This window comes from Pyxicephalus adspersus, chromosome 4 (assembly GCF_032062135.1).
Source record: "Pyxicephalus adspersus chromosome 4, UCB_Pads_2.0, whole genome shotgun sequence".
Classification (NCBI taxonomy): Eukaryota; Metazoa; Chordata; class Amphibia; order Anura; family Pyxicephalidae; genus Pyxicephalus; species Pyxicephalus adspersus.
In genome coordinates this window covers 106,253,238-106,259,237 of record NC_092861.1, presented here as the reverse complement: position 1 = coordinate 106,259,237, position 6,000 = coordinate 106,253,238, and the positions used below count along the sequence as shown (strand labels likewise).

The window sequence follows — 6,000 nt, the reverse complement described above, 5'->3', positions numbered from 1 at the left end:
TTTAATTGTTTGAGCAAAAATCGGGGGATGGCTTATTTGATGGGGATGCCTTATCATCGGGGTAACACGGTATACACCGCTTTAAAATTTATGGCTGGAATTTGGCTTTAATGATGGCCTAAACTGTGTGAGCTGTTCCTAAGAAAGGTAAGCAAAGGGGAATAGTCTAGTTAACAGTATTGCCTATATGTTCTCTCCAGCCAATTGTTTCCTCCTTACTTAATTATTCTTATTTCACCCTTGGTTCTGGCCTCTGTTAGAGGTGGCCATCTTTGGATAGGCAGGGTTGTGTTTCTATATATAAGATGTTGATCATTGACATGGCAGCATCAGAGGTAGAAAACACAGAATGGATAGACCAAAAACAAGGAAATCCTTGCTTTGCAGATCTTCAGGTACAGCATTATTTCAGCCAAATGACTTGTACATCACCAAATCGTGCTTCAATCCTTGTGAAGCTAGTACTTAGAGGCAGAGGGCCTTTGCTACTACATTGCAGGTATACTCCCATGAGGCTCACTTATGAATCTTCACTTTTTGCGTTAGGATCCGCTTTAATTACTGTTTAAAAAGCATAGCATTTGCTGTGCAGCTTAATTACAGTTTGCTTTCCTTAAAAGTACTTTCATAATGTTATAAAGAGCAGCTATGAGTTTTAAAGATAAAAATAATTTTGTGTTCATTTCTCTAGGAGATTATCCAACACACAGATTACTATGATCCTCAGACCTTTCTTCCCACTTGTTGTGGTATGACAAGTCCCTCAAAGCTACTCTTGTCATTGCCCTTGTTGACTCCATCACAATTCAATTCAGCGACCACACTATTCTTGCGTTGTATATGTTGCCTAGTAATGCCAGTCAACATTTCAGCACTGAAAAGAGGAAATGGTCAGCTGTCCTAGGACCATCAAGTAACGTAGATATTATACTGTTTTAGATCATCACCTAGAGCAGGGGTGAAGTGGGGCGGGCACGCCGTGCCCTCACTTTTTTCAGGACCCCCATATAGGCTCTCCCTGTGCACTCGCCACTGATAGCCTTCACTATTACCGTGCCCCCTCTTCGTTTTTTACTACTACACCCCTGACCTAGAGGAACGTGCACTGTACTCTTGGAGGGATTCATTTCATAACATTGCCCTGTCTGACATCATAATGTCAGAAATGTCTTCAATTATGTGCAGGTAAGGTCACATTTTTGAAGTTATATGTTAGGAATTTTAACCTATCTGTATAAATTTGGGATAACAGTAGGAATACCTGCCTATAGTCATCTTGTACAGAAGTCTCCAGACTTCTTCCTTTAGTTGTGTAAACTTTTAGTAGTACAAATTCCACCAATAACTAATCTGAGACCTAAGTGTAGTTTTCCCCTTGATGTTCACTTTAGTTTATTAATGGCTCGTTAGGGTAAATCCTTCTTTATTGATGAGCAAGCCTGTATGTTTTTTATGTGTGTTTGTTTCGTTGTACTTATTTAGATCTCTAGATTTATCTGAGGAGAGTGTTCTCTTTATATCTTGTTCATGCTGCCAACTATTTTCACACAGACACATACAGTCATGTATTTAATACCCAAGTGTTCTTATTTAATTAGTGCATACTTTTACTGCTGGTTTCTGATCTGTAGGTTCCTGGTTCACACTGTGGTTGCCCGGTAACCAGCAGTTATTGCACATAACATCCTTTGGTACAGAGGAGTGCCATTCATTTTAAATGCATAAAGCAACACATCCGCATTTAGGCATGCTACAAACATGGCAACACAATGCTGTGCATGGCAATCCCAGGAAAAGTTAGATGTGGTTTTGGCCACGATAAGATGCATTAGCAGCTCATTTAGTATAAATTACTTTACTGCAATGCTTGTTAACGTGCCGCATCATGTTTGGTAATGCAATGCAAGTATGTACCTGCCCTAGGTAATAACAAGTAAAACTGTACCCTGCTTAGGTATGGACACATTAGGTATGACCTTTAGATAAATGTGTTGTGGTCTTTTTATCCTGGTTTCAATTTTCAAAATCTGGCAAATATGTTCTATTTCTTATAAAAAGTTTTCTGTTAAGGAAAAGCAAAATTATGTCCATTTTTCAGGATTTGTTAAACTTGATTTTCCAAAGATGATCGAAATCTTAAGTGATATTGTTGGTTTACACCGAGGCATACAAAGAGGAAAATAGCACAACATTTTTGTATAGTATTTACAGCTGATGAATGTGTTTCAATTTGCTAAGACTGACAGAAAACCTGTGATGATGATGGTCTAAATCCCTCTGCTTAGTGCTTTTATTTCCAGCTGACACATGGAAGTGAGAGCTGCACTCAGTATATTCCTGGTGATTCTCTGACTTGTGACTGCAGACTGTTTTTTTCCTGTCATTGTGTCACTGGTTTCCTGTTGGATCAAGTTCTTCTTTTTTTATTCTTTCTTCTGTTTGCTAATGTTTTCCTTTTCTTGTTTGCTGTTGTTATTATTATTGCTCCTGCCACAGGCTTTTCTTTCATTATGCTTGTAATCTCTAGTGTCTGTGTAACATGTCTGGTATGCTGAGGGGGTGGAGTTGTTGGCACTGCCCTTCAGTAGCCCTCAGTTATCCCAAGGCTAGAGGTCACTGGAGAGCAACGCCCGTGGTAGTCAGATGCTGTGCTGCAAAAAAAAAACAAAAAAACCCTTGGACTGGATGATTCCCAGGCAATAGTCTTTGAAGAATATCAAAACTAAATCCTCTTTCCTCTCCAGTTCAGAGCATAGTGTTGCCAATAATCATTAGCGTCTCAGCTCAGTCACTACTATCCATATGCACGCTTTTATTTAGGCTCAGTTCATGGTCCAGTAATAACGAGCTTGGCAAGTCAATGCAATAATGAAGAAACTTTTTTACTGTGCTACCATAGCTGCTTTACATTCTTCAGCTTTCCAATTGCCACCTATTTCTTTAATCACTTTGCTATGACATTGTATTCAAATATTTAAAAGATGGACAGTAAGAAAAGGTGTAGCAGAAAATGTAAGCTTTCAGAGGGAAAGGCTGTTGCAAAATGAGCTTCCTGACACTGTTGAAAGGCAGCAAATCAAAGTAAAAGTAGCTGGACTAAGATTTTACCCTCAGGCATGACTCTGAATGGCTAGCCTAAAGAATAAATTATGAGTTGTGCTTTTTATTTAATCAGCACAAGTAAGAGAGCTAGGCAGTCTGTCATGATCAGGTTCTAATATATGACATTTTCAATGCACAATATTGTTTTATTAATATTAGGGATTTCTGTTGCTTCAGCTGTTAACACTAAAAAAAACAAACTTTGAATGCATCAAGCAGAGTGTAAAGACATAAAATATATGCTTCTGCCTAAGAGAATAAAAAATTTAAACAAATGGTTATCCTAAACATGGGACCCTAACTGTACATAATTGAAAGATCATAAACTAGTCTTCCCTCTATTCCGTTTTTTTTTTTTTTTGCATTTTTGTCTATATTCTGTTAACTTCACAAATAAAGTGTATTACGCCACAACTTTATAGAAAGCATCACTTTTCTTGATGTATCCTACTAGAAAATAATATGTCAGCACAGCCTATAGAGCGGGATATGTATGAAAATTATCAATCCATCTATTTATGTATGCTGTCATAACATTGATTTTTCTCTACAGTCGTTATGCAATGTCAGCATACCAGCTTGTTAAATTGAATACTGTGACATTCACTGTAATAATTTAACTCCCACATAGGCACACAAGAACATTTTATGGCACATTTAGTAACACTTGGTAAATATGAAACACGATAATTTTTTCTTTGCAGCCATAATTATTTTACATTGCTGCTGAACATAGCATTTTAATAACATTGGTCAGCATCACATTGTTAATGTACATCTGTATGTATGTATGTTTGTGTATATATATATATATATATATATATATATATATATATATATATATATTCTTTATTTGATTTTTACCCATTCTCTCTATAATGGTATATTCAGAAGGTGCTGAAATATCATTCTATAGGTATGCCTAGTGAAAAGGCCAAAGCATGTCCCTCCTGTGAGCTGTGAACCACTTCAGCAGTATAGGTTGCTGCTCTTGCCCTTTTTGCACCCCCGTTCTGCTGAAGTACACTACATTAACACCTGCTTTGCTTCCCCTAGGTCCCTTTGCTTCCCCTAAAATGTGTATCTGGTATTTGGTCTTTTAAATTTGTCTCATATTGTGTTATCACTACTACTGATTGGTTTTCATTGGTCACAGCTGTATTGTGGTTGTTGTCTTGACATCTGCCTGGTCCTTCGTTTTCTTAGGGTTTTTCTGCTGTCTGCCCTGAAATTCAGTTTTCTGCTTCTAAGCCATACCCATTCTTTGTATTTTTGTAAAGACCAGATACTTTTGGAGCCTGAATATAGATAAAAACTTTCTGCAATTACCTCCACAACAGGAAACAGGTTTCAAAGTTATTATCATTAGAAACACCTTACCTTTCCTAAAAATCCATGAAAATAAAATGTAAAGGCCAAATGTTTTATTATTTGGACATGTTTCTCAGGGAACATGTCATGATGTGCAGTTTTAACAGTTGCTTGCCAAATGTAACCTGAGGCAGTATAATACAAATACATTCCGGCCTTTAGGTCTGCAAGATCAAAAACTGCTGCAAGAGCTTTGATGACATTTTGGTTTGCTGTACATGACTATTGTCTTCCTCCAGGCCTTGGACCCAGCCATCTTTGAAACTATTTGTCTGCTTTACTCTGGTTCCCACATCTAATCGAACGATGGTGTCCGCATCAGCAAAATTCCACTGTCTGTGTTTACAGTGTGCCAGGATATTAGGATAAAAAGCATGTTTGGATAACCACATGGCCTTTAATCTGGCATGAGTGGTAAATGATTTTAGACATATTTTTATTGTACATCTACTCACTACATGACCTAGGGGACTGTATCCCAGTCTTTGTGGATAATTAACATTGTGTGAACAATTCGTTCATGAATAATTTGCTGGAACTGGGCAAGATCTATTCCCACAGGGTTTCTCACAATACCTTTACACCGTCTGTCTTATTGCCATTCGTTTACTGGTTCTTTTTCAACACAGGTGTAACTAAAAGCCATTGGGCTCCAGGTCAAGATATGTACCAGAGAAACCCTTTCAAAAAAGAATGTTTTCCTAAGAAAAAAATAAAAGCCTCTTTTGTGTAAGTAAAACGTAGCAATTATTGTATTGGATATTGATAGAAATGGAAGTGCAACTGCGTGACAACGCGCTTGTCAAATACTGTGATCCACTCTAAAAACTGCTTCCAGGCACATATAGCAGTTCATAGGATTAGCTGACTTTGCTGGTTTTAGACTGCCTGTTTGAAGGAGGCCTTTACTGTTAGTATTAAAAAAATTACCTATAGTAAGTGATTTCAGCAAGCCTTCATGGGTGTCACATAAATTTGCATAATTATAAGAATGCTCACTGTGACTTCTTCACAACAAGAATTGGAAGCCACAACAAGTATCTGCCTCTTTTTTCCCGTTGTATGGATTAGCAGGATTATCTAGCCCCCTTTTCCCCCCATGTGTGTGGTGCTTATATTTCTATTTTAGCTCATTTCTTTCTGTTCTGTCAGCAGCTTCATATGTTGGGCATTTCATAGGGGGTATACTTAAAAATGCAGTCCTCTCAAGAATGCAGATGTGTTAAAACTGTGTGTGAGAGGCAGTGCTGTGAGGTGAGAAGTCCAGTTGAGTGAGCTTACTTTTCTACTGTCATGAACTTGAATTCACACGGACTTTTGCTAAGCATTCATTGACTCACAAAGCAGGGACTATAGGAGCATGGAGATAATTCAATGTTGCTCAGTTGTGTAATTTGTGCTGCCAGCAGTGGCTGAGAGGTACTGATGATAAAGACTGGTGAAAAAAGAGGTTTGGGAGGAAACTTTAGAACATGTTTGTGCCAAAGGTCAGTGTTTACAAAGGAGAGGGTCTCCTGCAGACTTTGG

The 6,000-nt window shown here is 37.9% G+C and overlaps 1 protein-coding gene across 1 annotated transcript in view; it reads left to right on the top strand.

Moving 5' to 3' along the window:
• The window catches only part of CRIM1 (cysteine rich transmembrane BMP regulator 1), a gene marked incomplete in the record, with an annotated part of 392,052 nt that overhangs the window by 127,637 nt on the left and 258,415 nt on the right, over nucleotides 1–6,000 (top strand).